Source organism: Syngnathus acus, chromosome 22 (assembly GCF_901709675.1).
Source record: "Syngnathus acus chromosome 22, fSynAcu1.2, whole genome shotgun sequence".
Taxonomy (NCBI): Eukaryota; Metazoa; Chordata; class Actinopteri; order Syngnathiformes; family Syngnathidae; genus Syngnathus; species Syngnathus acus.
Genome location: NC_051106.1, coordinates 9,877,106 through 9,889,684, shown reverse-complemented (window position 1 = coordinate 9,889,684; position 12,579 = coordinate 9,877,106). Strand labels below are relative to the sequence as shown.

Below are 12,579 nucleotides of genomic sequence, written 5' to 3'. Positions count from 1 at the left end.
AGTTTGCGATTTGGGCCTTTTTGAGTGCGTTCAAAAAACTAGCAAGCATATATATGAGGCAAATGATTTGTAAAATTGCTACATATTCATGAGCCTCCAGGAGTCCAGCACTGTATAGTAAAAAGGTGATGAATATGCCCAGTGTGCTTTATTGTTAAACATTCAAAAGGTGACTCATGTTTGCTTTCTCAAGAAACGTCCACACAACATATTGAAACACTGACCTGCTAGAGATTCTATTTACTCAGATAGTGAAAGCACACCCACCCACAGAGACATAGTGGACATATTACAGCTATCATCCGTGTGACTCCTCGAGTCCTTCTTTGAGTTGTGCTCCTCAGCCACAGCTCAGCATTTTTCGAAAGCACCTGGCGAAGACTTAAAGTGGATCATTCGGAATCTTTCTTTTTCTGTTCATTTGCCAGTTGTGACTGCCTTTTGTGAGACCTTTGAACATTGTTGTACAAGTGATGACTCATCCAACATCTTTGTTATGCTTTGTATGCAACAAAGTGGAGGATGAAACGTGACGCTTATCTTGTGTAGTAACGAGAGGTTATGCATTGTCTCAATGTGCTGTATATTAGTCGAAGCATTCAGAAATTGCAGCTCAGCAGGAGAATATTCATGCGGAGAGAGGAATGCCAATTTATGAATGCCTTCTACTGCTGGCACGGCTGATCTTCCATGGAGGGTCACAAATGCTCACTATTGAGATATTTGCGACGCTGACAATCAATCAGTTCCTGTCATGATGATCTTGTATTGTCAAGAGTCACTGCACATAGCATGTCTTGAGAAAAATGATGCAGCCACTCATCCTGAAAACTGAATTTTTCAGCCTTTTTTCACCACAGCTGTTTTCTTACGTTAAGCTCCTCTGGCGCAGTGGGGGAAGCAAGCACTGAAAGTCCAAGGCACCCTGGATATGGGAGAATCTCCAACAATACTGCTTACATTTGAGCTCTTCGGGAAAAGGATAAAAAGTCCATTACATTTACACAATAATGCTGACATGTCAAACTAGGCCTAAGCGATAAACAGTAACGGCTATTTCTGTCAGTGGCCTCGTCTATTTGTAAGGCAAACATTTGCCTATTAGATGTGATAAAATGTCAAATATCCAACTCCCGAGGCAGGATTCAGTGTCGGAGCACTTTTCGCTGTCCATTGCTGTGGCGAGTATTAGCTCTTTTACTATTGATGTAGTGTTTGGCACCTTGTGATGTGGTGGGAAACTTTGGAAGAGGCTAACAGTGATTTCTTTCCCCCTGTTAATCGAAGTCAAGCTCACAAATTGAGCAGTCTGTTAGTAATACACATCAAGATTTGGGTGGAAAAAAGTCCAGCGGCTTCTGGACACAACCGGGGACACAAATGTCTCGAGGTACTGTTCTTATTTGAGTTGTTAGGGACAAAACACGGGTATTTCCTTATTTTTGGCCATATTCACAGTTAAGCCAAGGGCTATTTGGGCTCAATTACCTTTGACGGGCCCTCTGTTTTTCTTCTCACTTCACTCGTTTCGATCGAATCGCTTCATGAACCGATTCCCTTCAATTTCAACAAACGGTTCTTGTCTCACTCCACTTAAAACAAAAAGGACGAAAGATAGATTTTTTTTTCCCATTCTCTTCGAGCGGCATGGTGCATGACAACATTTTGAACAAATTAACAACACAACAAATATGATTCCACACACTTCAATTTGGGCGACGACCAATATAACATTGAAAGAGGAAGATGCACATTTGTTTTCTCCAGCTTTTCCTCCAAATGACTAATACTTGATTTTGTAGAATATAATCAACGGACTCATTTTACAGCACATCTAAAATCTGCTATAAAATGTTTAGAATATTCCCCCTGCATGGCCAAATGTACTGCAGGGCAGTTTATTTCAAGTAATTGCTCCAAATGTACGCTACTTAATTTGTCCAGGTGGGATTTTAGAACAACACGTTAGGTTCACTTAAGGAGAAAAAGAAAATGACTTCTGTGAGAAGAGATGATGTGAATTTTCTCATTGAGATGAAATATATTAGGAATGATTTGCTCCAGCTACTTGATCTTACATTTATGACAGCTAACAACTCAATAGTAGGTAGCTCGATACACATTCTTCATCTTCTGCTCCTTCTCCTCAAAACAATTGCCCGAGTCAAACCTTTAGCTGAAATGATTGCATCCGGAGTGCTTTTTGCTCATCTTTATTTAAGATAAAAGGAGCAAGCAGACATCAGACTCAAAACACACAACATGGGTCGACTGAAGTCCGCTAAGCAATCACCTGTGTAACATGACGAGGTCAGATATGATTTAGTTTGAACTTTCCCACCAGAATTTTGATCGGACTTCAAAGTATATGTCAATTGAGTGCTATCTTTGAACAAAACGTGTGAGCGTTGGCCACATTTTCATCTTCCATGAAGCCCCTGGGGCACACGGCAAGATTTGGAAATTGTCGGCCGACTTCCAAACTATGAGAGACCCTACCTACGCGAAAAAGCGGCAGAAAAAAAGGTCAAAGGTCAAAAGAGTGGAGACTCCGTCAGAAATCTGTGAAATCTCACTTACTCAATCCCCTTCAACCTTTGATTTGATTTTTTTTAAATATGAATTTTCTCCAAAGCAAGCCTTAAATGAGGTATCGAATGTATCGCGCAAGGCTTTTTATGTCGTCGGCTGCAGTAATGCAAGCGCACACTGAAGATGAAACATCGGATTGCATATTTTGCTTCAGTTAATTGCTTCCGTGCTCCTGTGATGACAGCGCGCGCCGCTGCTGACTTGTGCTTGCAGTTTGTTTGTCTGCTCACAACAACGAGTCATCATAGTGGTGCAGATGGTGAGTTAGATTTGGAATCAATTGTTTATCTTTTGATTTTTACAGGTTGGGAGAGCTGTTGAAGTGATTGGCCCAGACGCCATGGTTGCTGAGCAAGGCTTAAATGATGCCTGGCTCTCCTATTTGTGGTTGATGGACTGACTGCAAACATGTGTTCAGTCCTGACCACAGTATTCTGAATACATTACTGTTATTAGATTTATTAAAGAGGATGCAAAATACAAACACATGCTTTTAGTACAATGTAGCCTGTTAATGAATGACGCACACGTCACGTCACGAGTAAGCGTTACTATAACATCCGAAGCTGCTGCGTTAATTTCACATATTTCCCAAATGGACCTCTATGGAATTTGCATCTCGTGAAAACTCCACAATCTGGTAATTACAAGGGACGCACTCTTTTGTAGTTGTGCATACATTTCCAGGCTACGCATAGTCAAATCAGATGCATTAAATAATGCAAACATGAGTCTAAGTGAGGCTTGAATTAATTTGGGGGAATATTCTCCCACTATGGAAATCTTGGATATTTGTAAGCAACCAAAACAAGTCACTTGGTGAAATATGATTTTAGGATCATAGAAATGTAATGAGATGTAAACTCTATAGAGATCTGTACAGAAATGATGGCAGATTTTAAATGTGAAATGATTACACTTCATAACTCACAACACTATTATAATATTTATGGAAAGGCTGAGGAGATCATTTCACCCCCCCCATGCCATGAGACTTTTGAACTCAATGCAGGGGATCTATCCATCTATCTACCGTAGTTGTTTCAGGAATATAAATGAAAAGAGTTGTCAAAGTCTAAAGTATTTGCATATTCATAAACGATGTAAATGATAAAGGGGTCTGGTTGTCAATTTGACATTAAAAAGCGTTGCCAGGGGAAAGGTGTGTACATGCTACCTTCAGAAGTGCTCATTTGATTTGTGTCAGTCGAGTACACAACACGGAGAAAGTGTGAGAGGAGTGCAGTGATATTAAAAGAGCTGCTATCAATTCATCAAGATGCCGCCGAGAGGGCACTTCAACTTTAAAGCTAAATTGGGACATTTTCTTCCCAACTTCCGCCTTTATCAGAATTTAGAGCAAAGTTGCGTCCCACACAGGCTTACAAATAAGTAACTATAGTATTTCTGTGAGTAGAAGATATTGTGAATGTCTGGCTTGCTGAGTTGGTGGTCTAACTTCAGAAAGAGTTCTGACATTTTTGTGTCAGTTGTGTTGTGTCGCACACCTCAGTAAATGCGGCACAACGTACGGCATGCTTTGCAGGCGCCCATAAGTAAACAAAACTTTTGTCAAAACATTGGATCAAAAGCGGATCTTGGGTACTGTGAATTTGAGGGGAACATTTTCGTTGTATGTAATATAGTAAAAAAATACACATCCTTGGTAGAATTAAAGAGCAACAAAAATTTGACAAACAACTTGGGAGCTTAGGGAACTGAGCTAATGGCAAATAATGAAAAACAGCTATCGTCCCAAAATGTCTCACACTTCATTTAGAAAAAAAACAACCGTTTTTTTTTTTTTTTTTTTTTTTTAATGATTCCCTCTCTCCGTTTTCCATGATTCATTGAGTGGCAAGAAAATGAAGGGAAAACATCCACAGGGCATAATTGCTCATTGATTTGGAGTCACAGTTTGGAGCAGCATTTTGGTGCTGGAGCATGCAGCCTGCACGTCTGATTCACAGCCTCAAATTTGGATCAAATCACCAGTTTGTTCTTGTACACTCATTAGGAGTAAACCCATTGCTTCCTCAGCTCTAATTACAATGTACACATTGTAACAAACGCTGTTGCTGGGTTGTTGTTGTTTTTTGGAAAGGTTTTTGTGCAGCAGGTCCTTTGCAATGCAACCAATATAATATCATGTTATAGAATAATGCCACAACACAATCCCAAAACCAAAAAAGGACCAGTTTTCTCCATTTCAATTGACCTTACACGTTGTAAATTTAATGGCGTACAAATGCAGCCAATTCAATGGGACAGCTAAATACTGTAGAAGCTATGTAATGTAGCAAAAATCAATGTAGACTCTTATTTAGGGCCACGCATTGCAGTTTTGTCTTTTTCCTATTCGTGATTAATTAGGACTGCGCATTTAACTCTCTTGCGTCAGTTAACACACACACACGCACACAGCAGTTCACTCAGGCTCGCTTCCTTTTTTTAATTTATTTATTTTTTTGCTGGTGAGCAGCGGGGCCCCAAGGTTAGAAACAAAAATGCTTTCGCTCCAGAGATCTAAAATGAAGAGCTCGTCATGCCGCTGCGGAGTGATAAGATTCAGGCTTCTGCTGGGGATGTCACGGCTGTGAAGAAGCTGTAATTTATAGAGGATTTGAAAAGCTTATCTTTTCAAACCCCTGGGCAAAATGAAGAAATATTGGGCAAAAACAGACCAATGCAATATGTCATTGTTTTGGTGAAAGATCTGTCATTACACAATGCTGTTTATTATTTGATGTTTCAGAAAGTGAGTGATTGGGTTCAAGTAGCACTGCACTGGCGTGATTCATTTGATTTTGAGTGGAACGATATTAACTCAAAATTAGGGGGCCTAGCTCACTGAGATTGTCTGTGTCCTCTCTGTTAAACAAAAAATGTTCATTCTAAAGGCGCCGTGGTTCCAAAAAAAACAAATCAATATGCTCTGTGATTTGTGTCAGGTTGTATCAACTAGTTAATATATTCGCCTGCGTCATGCTCGTAAATGAGTTTACAAGAAGGCGTCACAGTGATCACTATATAGAACTATTTGTAGAATATTAGACGATTTTACATTTTACCATACTGTACTCAAGACATTGATAATATCTTAAAAACCCGATGTGCTAGGGGAAAAAGGAAATACGTATTCACATGACCTTTAGGGTTGACTGTTCCGTAAACATTGTGGTTTCTGGAAAAGAACACACTGCAGCAAATTGAAAGTAGCAAAGTCAGTGGCTCGTTCACACCTGCTCTGTGCTTGGAAGGAATACTGTGCTGGAACTGCTGAGTGTGTGATGAATGGGCCCCCGGTTTAAAGCAGGGGGTCAACACAGTTGAAGAACAACAAAATTCATGAGGGAGAGCCGGATCAGAGGAAAAGCTACACAACACACTTCTCTCACATACGTAAATTGGATCTGAAAGAGCAAATATGAAAAAAGAAAAAAACAATTGAGGTGCTTGTGCTTCTGATTTGAAAGGCCTTTTCATTTTGGCATATTCATACGGAGAGGTTCCCCACGCTCGTTAAGTGTTCTCAAGTTCCGCATCCTGGCTGAGGCGGCATACCTGTGCCCCTGTGGTCATACTGGTCAGTAGGAATATGAATGCAGTCACTGGGAAAGTCACATTTAACTGTAGCCATGTCTTGCTTCCAATAAATGTCAAATCTTGTATTACCTTTGGCCAATTGTGAACGTTCACCAAGTACACAGAAAATAGAGGAAACATTCGGGTTCCATACACACCACTTCAAATTGCTGCTGAAGTTTGTTACAGTATATGCGTGTGTGTGCGTGTCTTTCGATTTGTTCATGTACTCATTTCAATTATTATGACTAATATTTGGCAGATATAACATAATATATATGACATAATTATTTCAATCTTTTCTGAAGCCAAAGTCACATTTTAGCAGGGAATGACTGGCCATAGTCCAATGCGGAGGTTGAAAAAATGTCTATCTCAAAAAGCCATTTAGAATCTGTTGATATCTTAGTTAGTAATTGATTAGTTGCTTTTTAACTTATTAGTTCCATAATATCCACTATTACCTATCATCATTAGCATTATCACTCTTAATTAGCTATTTCAAAACAAATGAAAGGAACTTTGGAAAAACAACAACGCGGTTGGAGGAAATGATTAGGCAGGTGCTCGGAGAGGGGGGGGGTCATAATTAATTTCTAACACCACTTCTATTTGATGCCAAATTGATGTCAGGAGCATCAATTAGTTATTTGAAAGGAAACAACAATCTGCAGTTGGGGAAACAAAAATCACTCCAAAACACACCACTATTTATTATTTTATCACGGATCAAACACACATGAATGTTTTCACCTGCCTCCTGCAATCAATCATGATTGCATGACACCGAAAATGAGCCAGCTCCGCTTTTGCGATCAAACTAGATTTTAAAGCCACCACTGGATGGAATTTTACAATCATTCTCTATTCTGGTTTGTCTATAAAAGAAGGGAACAATAATGGACTGGCAGGAAATGGTAAGTGTCCTCATTCGTCTCTGCCCTCTCCATAATTTCACATGCGAAACAACAACTTTGTAACATTATCTGAGAGCCTTCTTTGCATGTGGAGTCTCTCCCCAAGGTAAAATTGGCCTACTTCAGAGAGCATCCTCCGCATCCATCTGTCGTAGCCGTAAATTGCATTTGCCTGCGAGAGCAGGTTATCTCGTCTGTCAAAGCAGGCCTATCAATTTCAGCGTGGAAGCCTGAACAGAGGGCATTAACCCTCAAGCATCATTTTGCCATCAGACATTGCAAGCCGTGATCTCAACCTAGCAGACCGACACCGGGGACCATTCTCTTCTGACTGTTGGCCGAGAAAAACAAAAAAGACGGAATAACAATCAGAGCATACTGAATAAGAAGGACTCCAAATCTTCTTTTTTTTTTACAAGGGTATTCCTATGAAAGTAAAAAGAGCGCAAACTTTGCCGTTTGCAGTGCGAAAACAAACAGAAACTAAAGGCTAGTATCGCTACAATCTGTCATAGAGTAGAAAATGAATCAGTATGATTTAAGTTCAAAAAGATCATTTATTGCGAAGGAATACTTTGCACAAAACAATACCAACAAAATTCAAATATGAAAGAATTTTCTATCAATAATATATCTATCTGGTAGATGCATATACGTATCATCAGTTAAGCTCATCAATCGGTTTTATACTCACTTGTATTGTGCCGCACAAACATTTGATTGTGTCATGAGTGAGGATGTTTTTATTTTCCGTCTTTATATTTTTTGTTCCGTCACGGTCAATCTGATACGGTCAATCCAATTCGATTTGTTTTTTGGGTGTTCACAGCTATTACTGATTTTCTCAGATAAAGGCCACCACTATTTCCCCTGCCGTCCAATGGGAGCTATTTTCCACTTCATTTTCAGGCAATTAAGGTTGACTTTGCATGTTTGCCCACGACACAGTTAGCCCAGTGAATAACCCCGACTGTCGTGGATTTATCACCATTTCAATTAAATCCCTTCACATTGAATGAAATCACAGAGCTCTGTTTAAGTTATCTAAGCCATGTTAGATGCAAGAAGTAATTTTGTGCGACTTATGTTGTGATTCCAATGCCGTCTGTGTATTTCAATTCAATCGGCGGTTCTGGGAAGACAGCAAAGGCGAAATCCTGATTCGTCCACATCCAGATTCCAGTTTGGAAAGGAAATCACTGTGGCTTCTTTCTGCCACTTATGACCCAAGTGTAGACGACTAAGAATTAGAAGGCAAGAATGCAAACAACAAGCATTTGTAAAACTTGGTGAAGTTTGGGTCAGAATTTCCATCACTAATAACACACAGTCAGTACTTGGGTAGAAATTTGCACCAAGGCATAATCGTACATGACTGGCATTAACAAAACAAATTCATTCACCCCATTTTGAGATCAAATAGCAACAATGCAAAACGCTAGCAACGCTGCACAAAGCGCACACTCGCCAAAATATTTATTACTTGTGAAGGTTGGATGGAATGAAGGGGAAACAAATTCAACGGGTGACACAAAGAAAGCCTTTGATGACACAGAGTTGTAAATGGAGAATAACAAAGCACTGAAATAATCACAACAAAAGAGGCCACGAGTAAGGATAACATTTTTTTGGTCCTTTGGAATGTTATGTTAATGGTGCAGCATCCAGTGATGCTGCTGGGATGTTGGAATTATTCGGAACAGTGCTGAAGGACTTGACAAATGGGCCTTTTGCTTGGTCTTGAGCATCTTTTCAACCTGAGCTACCTGCCAGAACTAAGGTCGGTAAGGAAGCAGATGGGAATAAACTATTCCTAAAAGCCCAAGTTATGAAAGATTATCTCACCAAAGGAAAAATGTTTGTATCCAGACGGCAATGTGCAATCAGAAAGAAACCATTGGCGGGCCCGTACAAATGTGCGCAAGTCGGAGAAATGACAGCACGTCAAGCCTGCCTTTACTTGACACATTAAAAGCGTAATAAGGACAGCAATTGAAGCGACTCCTGCAAAATGTTTGCTTTCTGCTGCCTTAAGCGCTTAAAGAGCCCGCGGACTGGTGAATGGCTCTTAAATGGGTTGGTCACAACATAAAATGTATACTGTCGGCACTTGGAAAAATAAGGAAAGCTGTGTTGTTCACTCGTAGGTTTTCACTTGGACCCGTTTTGTTGGCAATCATCCGCCAACATAAAACGCTGTTCCATTCATTGTATATGTTGCCAAACTTGTTAGTGTCCATCACTGTTTGAATCTTGTTATCGCTTTAAAGCAATAGAATTTTATTGCACTAGCTAATGTTGTCTTTGTACTAGCATACTTGAAAGCAAATAGGCTGTATAGTGTAAAACTAACATTGGGCTTCAGGTACTGATCGCTGTAAATGATATAATTGCAAATGAATAGTGGTTCATTGACTGAACTTGAAAGTCATTGAAAATAAATGTCCTCTCAGCATCAAGCAATTCAGCCGACCCAATGCTCTTAGGTTGGGTCGAATCAATTTATTATGGTTGATTAAACATTAATGATGCTTGTATCAACTTAATTCATCTGGGTTGTAGGCACTAGTGTGATTTTACTTTGTCCAAACACATTATAAGATAAGATAAGATAATCCTTTATTATTCCCTCAATGGGGAAACTCCTATGTTAGCAGCAGTACACTTAACATATACACACACACACGCATGCGGGGAAGCGGGTAAAAGATTTAAAAAAGTAGAAGGTATATATAATTAAAAAATATGGACAGTATATACAAAATACACAATACACAATATGCAGTGGAGATAAAAAAAATATTAGATAAATATGGCTACAGTGTATAAATGAACTGCAGCCAGTACTATTCGAACCTTAAAGGAACATTCTGAATATTCTGTGAGGAATCATTTGTGTCTTCTGTCAGAATCTAGTCCATATCTGGACAAATGTGCAGGCACATCAACTATTTGACCATTTCCATCATTATTGCATCAATAAATCTAGATTATGCATGCTGTCCGGTTGCCGTAGTGAAGTCACATGCTAACTAACAAACAGAAGGCAAACAAACAATATGAGGCAGGATTATCTTAAAGCATTGAAAATAAGAATTCAAACTAACATCTTGGTGTTCCTTTAAACAAACACTACTGTGTGATGATTCTCATTTCTTTGCTGAGAAACAGTTTTGCACACAACAGCTACTCCTGTTTCTATTGCCTTGCACTGAAACCATTGCACTAGACAGTTCTTGTTTTTTAGGTGACATGATGTATTTTTATCCTGGACGCTAATGACTACTATACTTTGCTGCATGCAGTGTCCTCATCAGTGAGTCATTTAGCGCCATCCCGCTTTTGTAAATTTGTGGCTTTCTAATGCAGTGCTTTGAGAAGAAATCATCATATTTGATTTCGGAAATGAAGCCTCCTCTGAGATTTTTTTTCTTTTTTTGGGGGGGCTATGTTTGGAAGAAGATGAATGCCCCATTGAGGGAGTCAGGTGCTGCCTCCCACTGCAGCCCACACTCGTTCTGTGCTGGCCATGCATGATCTGCAAAAGCCATCCCAAACCTCCAGGCTGGGAGTTGCTATTGCGACCCTTCAAGGAACTGCTTGTAATCCACAAGATTACTGCGGGTTGGGGGGCTTCACATGGAGCCTCGAAGTGGCTATCGATCCCATTATCAGACGCTCGCGTCCAATCTGAGTAATTATGCGCGCGCACAGCCTGATATTCCATTGGGACGTTAAGTTTGTCAACATAATCAACCGGGAGCACGTCGGTGCCATACACACACTGAGGACCTGACCAGACAATAGCCCACTTTAATTAAACGGAGAGTATTAAAGAAGCGTTTGGGCTAGCCACCCCCCCCCCCCTTTCACGTGCACACGCACATTTTGTAGACGCACAAAGCGCACCCAGAATTAGTATGCGTCAGCCACCAGCATCATTACATACATCGAATCCCACGCAGCACGCTTTCCCCGCATTTAGAACACAGCAAGGGGAGAGGGGAAAAGACAAAAAAAAAAAAAAAAAGACCCGCTGGAACTCGAACAGTCTCAGCAGTCTCCATCGGACTGATCCCATTGCAATCGGGTTACCTGTGATTAACTAGGAGCCAGCTTCCAACACACCTACAACACTGCAGAATGCGTGCCGTGCACGGAAAACCACATTTACATATGAATATCAATGAATGAAACCGATCCACTCGCGTGCAGCATTATTATACGCAGATGATGTCATTTGTGAGACTGCATGACAGAATCGGACATAAAGGTTGTTGGGTTGTTTTTTTTTTTTCCTCCTACCTTTGGAGACGGATAACTATCCATTACATGTCACCGCAGGCTGTATGAATGTTCAGTTGCCCTGGTTCGGCGCCACAGCCGCTCCCTCCGTCCATCTACTCAATTGGAGATCCGTACTGCACAAGCACCAGCTGCCTATCCGACAGCATATTCGCTTCCTCACTCGAGCTTCTTCCTTAACGGAGGGGGGAAAAATGTCACCGGCAAGATCTTTGATGCTCTGAAAAGCTGCACTCGCTGAGCGCCAAGCTGCGACGAGGAGCTTCACATCCTATTTGTAGTTTTTTCCTTGAAGTAAAAATAAGTAGATGGTTGGCTGCGTGCAGGGCTCTGTTATAAAATTCCAAGCGTGATTTGAGAGTGTTGCTCCATGGCAACTATTTTTACTCCCCGCGGTGCAGTACTGCAAGCACAAGATGTCCTTGGAACTATTTCCCCCTCTCTGCTAAACGTCCATTCGATCCCAAAAGTTGACCAAAATGCACATTTCAGATCCACGGAATAGCCAAGTTTGTCGTCTTGAGGTGAAGGCAATGGGAGAAGCTGCTAAACCAAGGTGGCACACTCTTGGAAAGGATGGGCGCGCAGGCAGGTCAGTCCGCACAGGAGCGCATTGACGCAAACACTTGGAGGGGGCCGCGCGCGGGGAGTGCGCAATGGCTGCGCGTAAAACGACACCGTTGGCTTGCACGCTCCACAGCCTGCAGTGCCGTGCTGTGTGCAGGAGATTAAGGAGCAACCACGGATTAGTGTCTTCTTAGCAGTATTTAGCATTCACGGGAACAAAGTAGCCCATCAGGTACACTATCTGTTGTACTAAGTGCGCCGGTCCCTAAAACGTCCCTATTTTTCCGACCTTCATTTAGGTTCAAGTTCTCATGAGACAGAACGTTTGCTTTAGTGTCAACACTGTGAAATTTATAATGGTGATGGTTTCAGTGGTGTTGGGCAGTGTCCAATAATACGGATATATACGTACTCCACGTCGAGTAGATAAGTACCTGGTTTCTCCATCACTCATGACCTCGATTGTGTAAGCACATCACGGCAGCTCTCTGAGCTCCTCGCAGACAAATGTGCTCTGGCTGGTTAAAAGTTTGTCAACCCCACATCTAATTGTCATTAATAGGACATGCAGTGCAATCCCCTCTATTGCCTCTTTTTCAATTTGATGATTTGC

The 12,579-nt window shown here is 41.0% G+C and overlaps 1 protein-coding gene across 1 annotated transcript in view; it reads right to left on the bottom strand.

The window, feature by feature from the left end:
• Positions 1 to 12,054, bottom strand: part of LOC119116314 (leucine-rich repeat and fibronectin type-III domain-containing protein 2) — a 51,050-nt gene extending 38,996 nt beyond the window's left edge. The window contains exon 1 of the mRNA XM_037241611.1: positions 11,400 to 12,054. The gene's annotated coding sequence lies outside the window, so the exon portion shown is untranslated. The remainder of the gene's footprint in view (positions 1 to 11,399) is intronic.
• Between the last annotated feature and the right edge of the window lie 525 nt (positions 12,055 to 12,579).